Source organism: Struthio camelus, chromosome 5 (genome assembly GCF_040807025.1).
Source record: "Struthio camelus isolate bStrCam1 chromosome 5, bStrCam1.hap1, whole genome shotgun sequence".
NCBI classification, from domain to species: domain Eukaryota; kingdom Metazoa; phylum Chordata; class Aves; order Struthioniformes; family Struthionidae; genus Struthio; species Struthio camelus.
In genome coordinates this window covers 21,475,960-21,490,348 of record NC_090946.1, presented here as the reverse complement: position 1 = coordinate 21,490,348, position 14,389 = coordinate 21,475,960, and the positions used below count along the sequence as shown (strand labels likewise).

Here is a 14,389-nt window from a genome sequence, read left to right as displayed (position 1 = left end):
CTGGTAGCTGTGCACTACTACAGTTCTTTACAGTTACAGATATCTTTCATCTCAATATGGATGACATATTGACTCTCACTGTAGTTTGTAACAAGTCAACAAATAGTTAGACTGTACCTCATCAGACAGACGTTCTGGTTTTCAAAGACAGCTAACACGGTATTTTTGAGAGGCTTAGTACAGAATAAAATCCAAACAGCCTTCATGACAAATCCGTTGCTGAGAGAGCAAATGCTGGGCACAGGGCATATACCATCACATAAATTTGGAAAGGCATTAAGGAAATCTAGGTAGCTCAAGTGGTTCAAAAGAGTACTAGGCCCTGAATACTCAACCATTTCCTCTACTGGTCTTGTCTTCTCTTCATTTCAATTCTGGGAAGTTCTCTTAAGAAAGGAGAAGGTAAGAAGGCCAATTCTGATTTTCTCTTGTGTTCCATTTAAACGCCATAAGTGTTTCAGCAGGAGGCTGCTGAGAGATTCTGGCTACTGAAGTCTTTAGCGAAGTACTGACGATGCGGTCATTAATGTTGGGATGAGGGGAAAAATGCAGAGAATCCTACAAAGGCACAAAGTATACCTCCAAATCTTTTTGTAGAAAAAAATTTTGTATGTATTCTCTTTTTACAAGCGTCTCCAGTCTTTCCCACAGCTTTCCTGGTTTTGGTATTGTAACACAGGCACGTTTTTGTTCAGAGCAAACAGAGTAAGTGGCTATGTTTAAAATAATTCCTTTACTTAATTTGGAAGTGTGCCTTTTCAGATAGAAAGTGATGAAACGTTACAAAGTGAGAACTGTTCAGTGTCATCATGTGGTGATGCACCAGGCAAAATAACTGCCCGAGTGATCATCTGAGTCCCAGCCAATTCCAGCTCAGTCTGTCACCCATCCATCCCACTTACCCTCCACATACAAAACTCAAGGATACATACCTGTTGTTGGCCAACTTGGCGATACTCAAATAAACACAAGGTATTATTTCGCTGCAGTTACAAGGCCTGAGTATTCACTGATGATAGTCGCATGTTTGTGTAGATCCATCCGGTAGTTGGTTAGAACTAAGAAACATATAAAAGAGAAATGACAGACAGGTTTCTTTGAGAATGTTTGTATTAATTTGGTATTTTTCACGCTTGCTGATTTTAATCTCACTGTATGACTACAACATTCCTTACAGCCCTATTTATGAATGGTGCAGTGCCTCTGGGAAGAAAAAAAAAACAGTTTATGAATTATACAGTAAGGGGTTTCTGATGAGAACCAAAAAAATAGTACTTCATACACTACATTAAAAGTGAAGATTGATACCAATACACCAAGCATTCTTATCCTATTGGTATTCATTAAAACAATACCATTATTCTTCGATTTAAGAGGTAAGCATCCAAGAGGGTATCCTTGGGATAGGAACCTACCTACTTACTGCAGATTCTCTAAAGACTCCCTGCAAGATGGGGAATAATACAAATATCTCAGTTCTGGAGCACATTGAATCAACAAAGGGAATTTACAAGACCTCACAAAGATGTTAGAATATTTGTTTCTTAAATAAAAGGATTTTAAAAGCCCTGAGCCTAGAAAATCATCTTCCCTGTTAGAACAGAGGGAATATTGCAGATTCATGTTTCATGTGAAATGTTTTACGAGAGTCTGACTCATTTTTCTCAGTCACAGCACAAAATCATGCACTAAGGGTAACCGAGAGGTGCCCAAGCAGAGAGCAACCGAAATGTCTGTGGTCCATCAGTTTACAGAGTTTTCTATTGCAAAATGAGAGCCCCTGTAATACATTCTAGGGGGGAGAAAGCATGATGTTCTTGCAGGTAGTGCAGTAATCAGAAGACCTGAAGTCTATTTGCAACACGGTATCCTCTGGATGATGTTGCATATGTAATTTATTTTCTCCATCTGCCTACAGAAAATAGTCACGGTTGCCTCAGCAGCTTGAGATCTGTAGATGAAGAATGCTATAATCAAAGCTAGATTTCATTCAGGTATTAGAATAGGAATCAAGAGAGGTAGAGCCATATGTCAGGTAAGTCATACGGGCCCTTATCTCATTCAGCTAAGCTCATCCTAAGCACTAAATTAAAACTAAGCCCGTATTTAAATCTCGATTAATTCAGTGTAAATCTAACTTTGACTCCCTGGGAGCACAAACTGGCTCTTCTGCACTGATGCCGTCTGTCTGCAAAATGAAGATGAGAATAATAAATTTATTTTACCTGCCCCAGCCATTCAGGATGTAAATTCTAAAAGGAAGAGATTTTTTTCATACTAGTGTATACTAGATTTTACCTAATTTTATTTTGGCTGTGTTCATGTTCCTCTGGTGGGATTTTCAGAATATTCTAACAGGCTAGCTGAGGAATGGGAATTTGGAGTTTGATATAACCGAAACTAAAAGTAGTGGAAGCCTTCAAGGCACCCATACGCTTATGTGTAATAGTGTAATCGCAGAATTCCAAATTCAGCAGCGTCTTCATCACATTTAAAACTTAAGATTTTTTTCATCCCGTTAGGAAACACAATCATAACGTGTTACCCGTTTCTGTAATCAAAACAGCTCAAACATCAATTAGTACAGGCTATATATTTGCAATGAAAAAGCCACAGACCAAAAACTTACTTTCCAAATCATTTCTAGTTATGAATAACATTGAAGAAACCTACACTTTGCAGCCAGAAAAGGGGTGGAGATTTATAAAGTTTTTGTTACAGGCCAATCTCCTAACTTTGTGTCCGTGCCAGAAACGTCCCCAATTTCTATGCAGTGTGATGTGAGCACCAAATTTATATCTCTGATGTTACTTCATTGACTACCATCTGAAATGCCTTCCATGGCATTACCCTAAAGGTGAATGGAGTCTTGTGCCTTTTCATCTATTCTATTGCGAGTAAAAATACCATGAGACGGCATTAGGTAGAGTGCTTTCCCGCAGTACTGTAGCACTTAACTAGGGGAGGCCAAAACGAGGGAAAGCATGCCTCTGGGAGTAGGCAGAGAATTCACTGGGACAGGTGAAAGCTTAGAAGATTTTGCAACAGTAGATGCCATTGAGTACAGGAAACTTTTTTTGTTTATAAGTAGTGTTTTAAATAAAAATTTCAGACTAGAAATTAAATTTTAAACAACATAAGTGCCTCGGAGAACCAAGCTCTAAAGCAGTCCCTTAACGGGACTCCAGCGCAGCCTTTATTTTTTAATGTGAAGAAGGGAAAGGATTTGCCATTAAACTTTAAAAATAATCAAAACAAAAATCCTTTTTGTGGGCTGGCAGTATTACTGAGATCGGTTGTGTTCACTTAGTGGGTGTCCATCGGTGAGGAGAACGTCCTTATGTGCTACAGGGGTTAGATCCAAATCCAAATGTAAGCTTGCCTTGGCTTTCCTGCAGTCTGTGCTTTTTCAGTCACTTATGCAGAACTTCAGATAATTCATATCTGAATTACCTGCTCTTTAACAGTACCGTCTTAACCAGTGGCTTGTGTATAGACTGTTAGGGACTCACTGCTTTTAGAATATGAAATAAAAAAGGGCATGCAATACAACTGTATTAAAGGGAAGACCAACACTTGCTGTCGTTCCTATGATTTGCTGTGAAAAGTGTGACACACTTTTAAAATAAATACTGAACATTTTTTTGCTAGACAGTGACCCAATTCAGTACAACCCTAGAGAAAACTTAAAATGGCCATCTTCCTGCTCTGCTAGCCAAACATCAAAATTTTCTCGCCTGGAGAAGGTTGTGCAAAGAAGGGAAGATGTTATCCACTTTTTGCCTGCCGCCTTTTCCGTTTCCCTGAGTAGTGTGGACATTGTAGTAAGTAGGCTACGTACAGAATAGAAACAGAAGCTGCTGCAGTGAAAGCATTAAGGAAATAAAGTCCATTCATAAAGGACAAAGCCAAGCCAGTCTAACATCTGTAGGAGTAGTCCTTAGTGGTGGAGGCGCTCAACATCAACATCACAGCTGCTAATAGAGTGAGGTGTCTTTTAAACCAAGTCTTTAGGCCCTGTAACTGCCGCTACGCCAGTAATGAGAACTAAATGGAAATAAATGCGTAAGCAACGCTCCTTGATCCACACAAGGTTTAATATATGCTGATTAGCGTCAGTATTTCCAACAACAAAATTACGCCTTTCTACTCATCACTGGTGGATGCGTTCTCACAATGTTGCTGCTTACTTGGGTAAGGAAAGTCGTTTAGAAGTTGAACCTGTGAGTGAATGTACTGTGGTGTACACAGTGCATAGTTCCCATAAATTTAGCACGCAGGAATTTACTTCAGCAGCTACAGCTTTCAGTAGTTCATCAGTTTTGTTTTGCATGAATGTAATTCACCTTTCAGCCACCAAAGGCTTACAGTACAGGACTTGTATTAAAACAAAACTAGCACTGTAACAGCACTCACCATGCTCCTGAAGCGGGGTGGGGGAGCTGGGGGGGGGGGGGAACGGGGACGACTGGATATTTATACCAAAGTTTTCCAAGCAGTTCAATTGAGATATATATCTCTGAACGTTTTTAGAGTAATGTTAATATTCTGGTTGCACAAGGCTAGTAAAATTACAGTTTCAATAATGCGGCTGTAATTGTGTGTTTAATACAATGATGCCTCCTTTTTTACTCTCTTAAGACACCACAGGAAACGGAAAGGCTACTGAAACGCTTTCATATTGTAGTGTATAGTCCACAGGTCGAAGGGAAAAAGAAACGCAGTGGTCTAAAATGAAATAAATCACAGCACTTCGGAAATAGTCTTATCTTTTGAAATAGCTAAAAATGAGGGGGGAGGTAAAAGCCTTTTCAGTTATTGAAAACGCAGAGATTTTTTTGATTTTGTTTGGGTTTATCAGCTAACTTGCAGGAAGAAAAACCCAGTTCACTACTGGAAAATGAACCTTACCTAAGCATAGAGAATTTGGTCAAGTTTCTTCTCTGCATATTAGCTTCTTTATGAAATATGGGCCAGCCTGTTTTTGTTGAAGTCATTGGGATTTTTGACATTGGTTTCAGAAATGGAATAGCCAGTGGGTCCTAAGCAGAGCACATGAAGGAAAAGGCATACTACCTCTTACCCCACAGTACGGTTCAGATCAAATGCTGTGAGCTTCAGGGGTGCGTTTCCTGATGCTTTCTTCATGCCTACTGCATTTCTGTTCACAATAACTAACTTCTTCTATAGCCAATTTTTCAGCTACATTTGTGTATTAGAGAATAAATCCAATACTAACCGTGGAGCGCTGTCAAGAATTGAGTAAATCAAGTGACCTTTTTAATGGCATTTTACAAAAAAGAAAACTGCTCAGGTAAACTGACAAGTCCAAATAGCAATAGGAAACCCCGTCTAAGGACGTATGTTATGAATCATGGCCTACTACCCCTGCTGGGATTGAGAGAGAATCTCCAGCACAAAATGAATTCAGACCAGTTCACAGGGATTCTTAAAGCTAAAAAGGGAAGCCAAAATGCTGACAGTTTTATTGGAGCATATAACTCAAAATAAGCACCAATGCATTTTAAAAGACTTCAAGACTTCTTTTAATATGAATCTGATTCCCTGTAAGATACTGTCAAACTTTCTAAATAGTACTACTTCCTATTAAAATGTAGTAGATGTTGATACTTTCATCAGAATGAGGTAATTTGTTAGCTGGGCTAAAAGTTACCTCTTTGATAAGTATTCCAGCAACATATGCTGAATTTCAATAGCTTTTCATCCATTCAGTATTGATAGGAGCCATGATACTATAGTGTTCGCGGTCATCTAAGAAGCTACATCTTTATGAAAAGACAGTGTTAAATTTTTGTATAAAACAGGTACAGCTTAAAATGCTGTACTTCTCCAGTTCTCTTTATGTACAGGTCTGTTTTATGAAAAATTGTGGAACTTTGCCTAAGAAGTGTTCCACAAATGTAAAGACTGCATGCAACAGAGATATTCATAATCTTTCTTTTTATGGTGCCTGTGCTACACACACACACGCGCGCGCGCGCGTGCGCGCGCCCGTATTTAAAAGTCCTTTGATCTTTCACTGTAAGTCTCAAATATTTGGTAGAGCACTAAGAAGCATTTTTGCGGCCATGCAAAGAGTGCAAAGTCAATGTTGTATGGCCCTTTTACTGTATCCCTCTGTGATTGCAGGGTGAAGGAGAGGCACTGAGCTTGATGTTCTACATAGTCCCCTTTATGCCTGTTTCTTTTGTGTTTTACTTGCCAGAAATTTAATTTTAAAACGTGCTTCAATCAGCATCCATCTCTATCGAGGAAGTGTCATGACGGGTACATTACAGTTAACTGATTTAAAGCAAATAGCAGAAATACAATGAAATGTAAAATGATATGGAAGCTGCTTTATTGCTACGACGATGTGACAAGTTAATGTATTTCTTATTTCATCATGGAAAGATAATATCTGCTGTCCCACATGCACAGAATCGATCACATTTTAAAGTCTGGATTTATGGCCAGATTTTGCGTCTTAGAAAGGAGGAGGGATTCTCGCTTCAGCATTGCTTCTTTTAGATTATTACAATGTAGTGAGTCCTCAGAATACTACTAGAGTGAAAAGAAAATCATCTCTTATTAAGCAGGAAAGTACAGCTATCTCAACTAGGTTATTCTATTAGATGTCCCCATAGAGATAGTGGATTATTTTGTAACTGGTTTTCATGTCCTCCTTCATCTGGCACAAAAGCCTCGGAATTTGCCATGTATCAGAGATGTGGGCAAAGTACTGCTGAACTTCAAGAGCTTTCCACCTGCAACAGCCCAGCCCCTTAATGCAGTACAGATGAAGTTGCCTGTGGGAACCGCTCTGAAGTTGCTCCAGTTTGTGTTTCGGACGAAACTACCCTCAATTAATACCCGTCCTATTGAAGATTTTTAATGGAAGACTTTAAATGAGAAAAAAGTTTAAATCTGTAAATGTTTTCCCCTCTAAAATATTCCAGTCTCAGCAAGCCCATTCATCACCCAAAAAAATTGTATTGTCTGTTTAAGACGGTTAAAAACAAGACTTGTTTTCTCATTTCCATCAAAATTTTCTACAAGAGGGAAGAAGTCTTTCCAACTTTGGTAGTAGCTTTTTCTCTTGTTCGCTTCATACACACGTATTCCAAATAGCGAGTAAATTACTGTAGTTACAATGAAGGTTTATATATTCAAATAGAAATGCAAAATTACAGGTCTTATCTTTTAGGTCCGTGAATGTTCTTCTTTGTAAATGGCTCGTCTTCATCTGAATATCTGCTGTGACCAGTTTATCCCCAGTTCACTTCTCTTTTTTAATACATAAACAGAAAATTTTAGTAGTTAGTTACCGGAGGTCATCCCTGCTTTCACATCTTCACTAAATAGAGTCTGAGATCTTAAGCATCAGCTCTGCCTACTTAAGGTCCAAACGCAGTACAAGCCATATCTTACAAAATGGATGCCTGCATGCTACATTGCCATGAGAGTGCTTTCTAGGAAATTACAGAGAGAAGAAACTGCAGGAAAGTCTAAGCAGTTGCACACCCAGTGCACAGAAGAAGACTTGAATGATGAATTGGCATGCGCTAAATTGGCAGTTGCCACCGAACTAGGAGAAGAGGCTGCAGGCATCTTGGACATCAGAGCTAGAATTCAGAACGATCCTGAATTTTTAGACCACATGGTCTAAAAACAGGCGTAACACTTGCTCTTGATGAGGAATGCCCAGTGCTCTAAACTCAAGTTGGAAAAAAAAAGTCAAAAGGCAGCAGTTTTGCCAAAACCTGTCCAAAGGGACGGATGTAGAAAATTAGTCAGCAATATCCCTGGGGAAAAAAAGAACCCAAAAACAAACAACCCAGAAGACCCCAGTACCCTGGGATAAACATAAACATCGGCAGAAAGACGCATAAGGTATTCTTTGCGCTTGACTATGTGATACAGCCACGGTCTGGTTTGGGACGTGACATTTGAATAGAAACCTGGGCAGCCTACATTTGATCTATCGGAGAACAGCAAGAATAATCTGGACGACACGATCTCTGAAAAAGACTGAAAGAACTAGGGTTGTTTAGTCTGGAGAAAAGATGACTAAGGAGAGGTCTGAAGGCAGTCTTCAACTACATGAAAGATAGCTCAAAGCAGAGAGGAATAAGTTATTCTCCTTGTCCACTCTGAGTAGGACAAAAATGATAGGCTTAAACTGCATCAAGGGAGATTTCGGTTGGGCATTAGGGCATACAGCCTTCCAGTGGTGAGGACAGGTTAGTATCTGCCTAACTAGGAACGCTGTGGAATCCCCACGTCTGCAGGTTTTTTAGACAAGCACTTTAGGTTTCATCAGTCCAGCCGGGGGGGAGGGGTGGATCTGTTACCTAGTCCATACTAAATGACGTATTTAAGGTCCCTTCTGGTCTTATGTTTTAATGAGCGTTAAGGGCTCTAAACCCCCAGGTAGTCAAAAGGGTATCATTTTATATCCGCTAGCAGGAGGGTAAGTTACCCACAGAAAACAAGGCAACTGTGAGTGAGGCCCAGTATGATATCAGAAAAAACTTCCAGTGAGCAGCACGCAGTATCAGGCCCTGTGTAGCCTCCAGTGCCCCGCTAAATTATTTCAAAATCCCTGAAGCAGGTGTTTGGAGAGACGTAAGCACTTCATTGGTTCTAACAGTGGTTGGGGACAATTCCTCTAGGATTAAGCTTACACTGAAGCTTTGGTGAAGTTTTTGACCCAGTTGTAATTTTTGATATAAATCAGGAGTGGGGGGGGGGGAGGGGGTTGTAAAAAGTACCAATTTGTATTCTAATAGTATACCCAGAATTTGCCTACAAGTACTGCTGATTTTTCAGTGAAGCCTCACTGCGTTATGGAGCTACAGCTTTGTGACTATGATGTGGTTTGTTTGTCCTGGTTTAAACAGCCTTGAAGCTATGCTTCAGTTTTCAAAAGGGCAAGAGGAGGCGAGTCGTCATTAGTGAAAGGATTGGATTTTGCTACTTGGAAGTGCTTCTAAAATGAAGCTTAGAGTTTGTTTCCTTTTCTCCTACCAGATGTTTAAGGAAAATCCATGCGCTCATTTTGCCTGAAATTCTTTTGAAAAATATCATATCAGTCCTTTCTGCTTATTCACATTTAGCATAAAGACCACAAATTCAAAGAACTAGAACTGCATTTTTAATACATGTGTTCACAAACTGAATGTAAATATAACCTTGATTGTCTCCCCCTCACTGTTAGGATCCTGACTCGGTGTGACTAGTGCTCGGATCAGGGCATGAAATGGTGCCCGCTTCATCCTACCTTTAGTAGAATTGCCCTGATCTGACCAGTTTAAGAGTGAAATACGGTTCGTTATTTACTGCTCTCATACTTTGTGTTTTACTCTTTCAGTGTGACACAAATAAACAACAGAATTGTGCGTTACTCATAAACCCAGTTCGTAAGACTAAGGGACTTGGGCGCTTACAGTAAGTGCCCTAAAGGTATTTTTATTTCACGTTTACAAAAAAAAAAATAATTACCTTGGGTTTGAAAACTTGATGCTACTATACAAGGTTATTTACAGTGCTACTTAAATTATATTTGTGTATGCAAATGTAATATGGGGGAGCGTTTAAAACACTGGCAAGGAAATCCTAGTGCACTCAGAGGTAGAACTTATTATCCATTTATCTATAAAGATTAACAGTTAAAATGCACTTTCTGATGTTTCCTGTGTCTTGGAATGAACAGCAGCTTTTGTTTTCCTGAAATAAAAAGCCACTTTTTTTAACAAACAGTACATGCCTTTAAAAGGAGCCGCATCTTTCTCGTGGCACAAAGCCAGAGAAATTTAAACTACACCCATCACATACACCATCGAAGAGTAAGTTAAATCCATGAGCCTTGTGTATGAGACATTAACACAAATATGGATGCAAAAAGATACAGCATTATACTCTCTTGATATGTATTAACTTACATAGGGAACTATAGAGCGAGATGAATAAGAAGTAGCTGGGGTGGCTGCATGTAAGCTTTAAATCTCACCTCAAAAAGTCTGTGTTGAAAACGAAGGCATGACAAGCCTTTCCACTGGCTGGGATAGGCCTTAATAAAGCGAGGACCTGATAAGATGGCACTGTATCATCTCTTTTAAGAGCAGCATCCACCTCTTTCGATCGCACATCTTCTACAGGTACATATAGTCTAACTTTGCTGATTGAGAAACAGCGTTTTTGGTTGGTCTCTATAAAAACAAAACAACACACCAAACTCAGAAATGTGACTAGATGACCTGGGAAGGGTTTAAGCATCCGTAAGGAAGACAGAAATTCCAGTCACAAATGAACAGACATCAGAAAAGCCTGTTTGCCCAACTGATGTTGCGAAGATCTCTTGGCACAAGTGAGGAAGGGAGGATGGGTTTGATTTAGTTTGTTTTTTTTCTTTTTTCTATAGAAACATTTCTCTTTTTATTTGGGCTTCACACTATTCCTGGGGCCTCTGGGCTCCTGTCCAGGCCAAGATACTTCACAATTGACTTTGATTTTCTGAGGTAAGTGATCTGTCGCTTTCAGAGCAGTTACAGGAGGGGTCAAGAGTGAGATGGCGCGGTATGGCCTCACTCTGGCTCCTGCCTCCCTGACATTGTACACGCTAATGCAATGTGAAGTAGCACGTCTAAATAGCCTGTCAAACTTTTTTGATGTTAGCAAACCCACAGATGGGATTCATTTCCACACTGTTCAAAAAACGTAAACGATACAAGGACATTAAAGAGCATTAAACTACTTGATGACATTTTGGTCACATTAATGAAAAGTGGCGTTTATAAACTACTAGGAAAAAGCGAGGGTGGGGAGAACAGAAGGGAAAGAGAGAGGAAAGGAGAAGTGAGGAGGGGAAGAGGAATTGAAATCAATCAATCAATCAAAAAAAAAAAAAACCCAAAGTGACCTGAACAGTCTCTGGATATTATCAAAGAAATTAGGCCCTTAAAAATTAAATAAACCGCAGAGTGAACTGTGTGTGAATGCTTGGGTGCAAAGGCCCACCGTGGGCTGGGATCCCTGAGGAAGCAGCAGAACTGCCTTTTCAGGGCTACATCTGTTCAGTCGCAGGGCACAGTACCTTCCCACTTAGAGCATCTCATCAGTGCCAGCGGTCCAAGAGTTGCTGAATGTAGGAAAGGATACCAAAATCCAGCTCATCGTCTTGGATGCCCTCAGCTGAGGCTTAATTTGACATTCTGTGACTTACATGAAAAACCTCCTGCAGTATCCAGGAGCGTTAAGTCATACCACAGACCCTGCAGCCAGAAGCGATGCCAGCGTGCAGGTCGAGAGAAAGAGAGCTAAGGGCAAGCAAGCGTTAGGCTGCACAAAGCTCTGAGATCCGGTCTTGCCGCTTCTGCAGCCGATGAGGCACACGCTCTAAAAGGAGCGGGGCCCGCCTGTGGAAAAGGGATAAAGCAGCTGCTGGTTATTCAGGTCTGGCTGCACCAGGCTGCCAGCCTTGCTGGGAAGGAGGGCAGACAGGAGACACACTGCTCTGGCTACGCGGCTGCCACTAGCAGCCGCAGCTTCCCCCCCCCCCCCCCCCCAAACCAGCATTTGTGGTTAAATTAATTGTTAATGACAAAGGCAACCTTCACTCTGTGCACTTTCCTGCCCACAACTGGATCCTTTACAAGGCCCCCCTTTTTTTTGCCCTCTCCTCCCCCTCACCATCCCCTCCCTTTCTCTGATAGGAAATGCAACCCGAGATGTGCGAAAAAAACAGTGCGCATATTGTCATTTAATTGGCTCCTTGCTCGGGCGCATCGGGCCTCAGTGCGTGTGCTGTAGGGTGTCTGCTCCACAACAGGAAAGAATAAACCCAGACTCAAATCATAGGAAATTCATCAAATATGCTTCTTAAGAGTTCTGTCTTTCAAGGTCTGTTTCCCTGCCATATGATCTCTATAAACCAAATTACTGCTGGCCTGAGTACAAGACTGGAGGCGCCTGGGGCTAACGTATAATGAATGCCAAATGCAAGTGACAATAGACTGATCAGGGAGAAGAATCGAAAAATTTTTAAGTAGTTCTTTTACTTCATTTATAAAAAGCAAAATGACTACACTTAATACATTTAAAAGGAGCCAGTCGTTTCCCTGCAGTTCCAGACCTGTGTAACAAACCTTTTCTGTCAATGCCATTAGACTGCTAGGACATAAGATACTTGGAATAAGGCTAAGGTAGAAAATAGAAAATAAATTAAAAATATGTTTTTAATTAAAAATATGTTAAAAATATAGGTTGGGAGGAAGATACACATCCTTGAATTAGTGTCATTTTTCCTTTTACAAGCCTTTGTAAAAAGATTCTATCCTTACCTTAAAATGCGACAAGAGGGGAAATTCCTTCTGCAAGAATGTATCATCTCAGAACTGCTAGATTTCAGAAAAGTAGGAAGGCTGCTTAAATGCTAGATTGACGTAAGATGAATTATTTTTTATCAATTTGTGCAATAAACAGTCAACCAGAAATTTTTATCCCGACGTTGCCAATTATTCTAAATAACCTAACAACTTGAAGTGTTGCTATTGCAGGATCACAGGAAAGTGAAATCTCCGGAAGAAAAAATATGACACTCTCTACTAAATACAGAGCGTAATTAATATTGCTTTTTAGGTTCTAGAAAATACTGCACTTAGTAGTACTGCACTTAGAACTGCAAGTCAACTAACAGACCGTCTATAACCTATAAATGCTTCCATATTCACAGGCATCAGCAGTCTTAGAGCTACGAAAAAGTAATAATACATACATATTAATGGATCACATTTTGTCCTTTGGGGAGTATATTTTTTAAAAGGGCTAAGACAGCAATAATAGCTCCTCTAAAAACTCTAAATGCTATAATTGTTTTATATGAATTACAGTGCTCATATTAATTAATGATGAATGTTTTGTATATGTAAGTATTTGATGAATACAGTCAAAGAAAAAAAAAATAGCCTGTCTTTTAAGTTGACAGTTTTAAAAAATGTTGCTGTTTGAAGGTTTGGAACTGGTTAAATACAAGATTATTTTAACCACATTTCAATGAAGAACATGAAATATGGCCCGTGAGGTCATGCAATTCAGCAAAACATTTTTTTCCTTCCATTTTTTTCAAGTCAAATAGAAACAAAAGCTAAGTTGCCAGAATACCTCTTCAGCCGTATTTTAATCAAAGTGCTTAAGAAAACCACTTGTAGCTAATAATAACGTTGCCTCTCTAGGGCACCCCATAGCAAGCTTCCAAAGAGGAATCGACCTGCATTCCTGGTGCTCCTCTTGAAAGCAGTGGCTGTGTTGCGCATGCCAGGAAACACACGTGAACACTTGGGGCTCGGTCCTTATTCTGACGAGCCATTGTATGGGGTGAGGAGGAGATGAGAGATGAGGAAAAAAGAAAAAAGGTGCCCTGATCCACCACCAAAGAGCAGCTTGCAGGAACAGGACTGTAATTTGGAGAAGTAACATAATAAGCAGAACTGGAGAACTTCAAATTTTTTGTGTATTACCTCCTAACTAGCTGTGTTAAGAGTAGTATGAGGGCTGAAAATTCAAGCCCATAAATAACCAAATGAAAGATGCCATTAACTCAGTCTCCTTAAAACTTCACTTGTTAATTTTCAACAAGATCCTACATCAAAGAATACAAAGGACTATTGCTGCTCGAAGAATAAGCAGCTGTTCAAAATTTTCTTTCCTCCTCGCTGTTCAATATGCTGCCTCTGGCTTTATTTATGGAGCACTGTCCAAGGCCTGTTTTGAAAACAGACCTATTAATCCCTCCATGGACTTTTGGTGATGCTTATCACTCTAGTATTACAGGGTTTCACACTAACACACCTCTATGAGTTGAGGGCATGTTATCAACTCAGCCTTCAGGGTGGGAAACCACAGCACGGAGATTAAAGGAGTCTACCCTATTTTGGTTCTAAATCTAAGGCTTCAAGTACCTGATTTAGACTATCTGGCACTATGTTCACTTGATCAGTTGCTACTGTGTGAACTTCAGCAAATGAAATCGCTGCGTCTCAGTTGAGACACCCGAAAAAGAAGGAAGCTGAAGAATTAACTACCGTTAAAAAGCACAGCTTGATTGAGATCCTATAAAAATACTGTGGTAAAGACCAAGAATCCTGTACCTCAAGAAAACACCCTTTCCTCCTTCTTGCAGTCTTCTGCTAAACGTACTGAATACCTTGAACTGCCATGCCTGGAATATTTGAATCAGGAACTGTAAGTATTAAAATCCGCAATAAAGTCTACAGAACTGTCAGACCTTGCACTACCAGCACCAAAAAAAGGATCATTTACTACTGATTAGAGCTCCCTGGTTTTAGTAATATTGTGCACCTTTCATTCATGTGCCCAGGAATCATCCTGT

The 14,389-nt window shown here is 40.0% G+C and overlaps 2 long non-coding RNA genes across 3 annotated transcripts in view; one reads left to right on the top strand and one right to left on the bottom strand.

Moving 5' to 3' along the window:
* Positions 1-14,389, bottom strand: part of LOC104150458 (uncharacterized) — a 39,756-nt gene that overhangs the window by 3,307 nt on the left and 22,060 nt on the right. For both annotated transcript variants that reach the window (XR_011141350.1, XR_695607.2), the window contains exon 4: positions 933-1,058. This is a non-coding gene — a long non-coding RNA (uncharacterized lncRNA). The remainder of the gene's footprint in view (positions 1-932; positions 1,059-14,389) is intronic.
* LOC138067435 (uncharacterized) overlaps positions 1-14,389 on the top strand; it is a 227,198-nt gene that overhangs the window by 210,310 nt on the left and 2,499 nt on the right. The window lies entirely within an intron of this gene.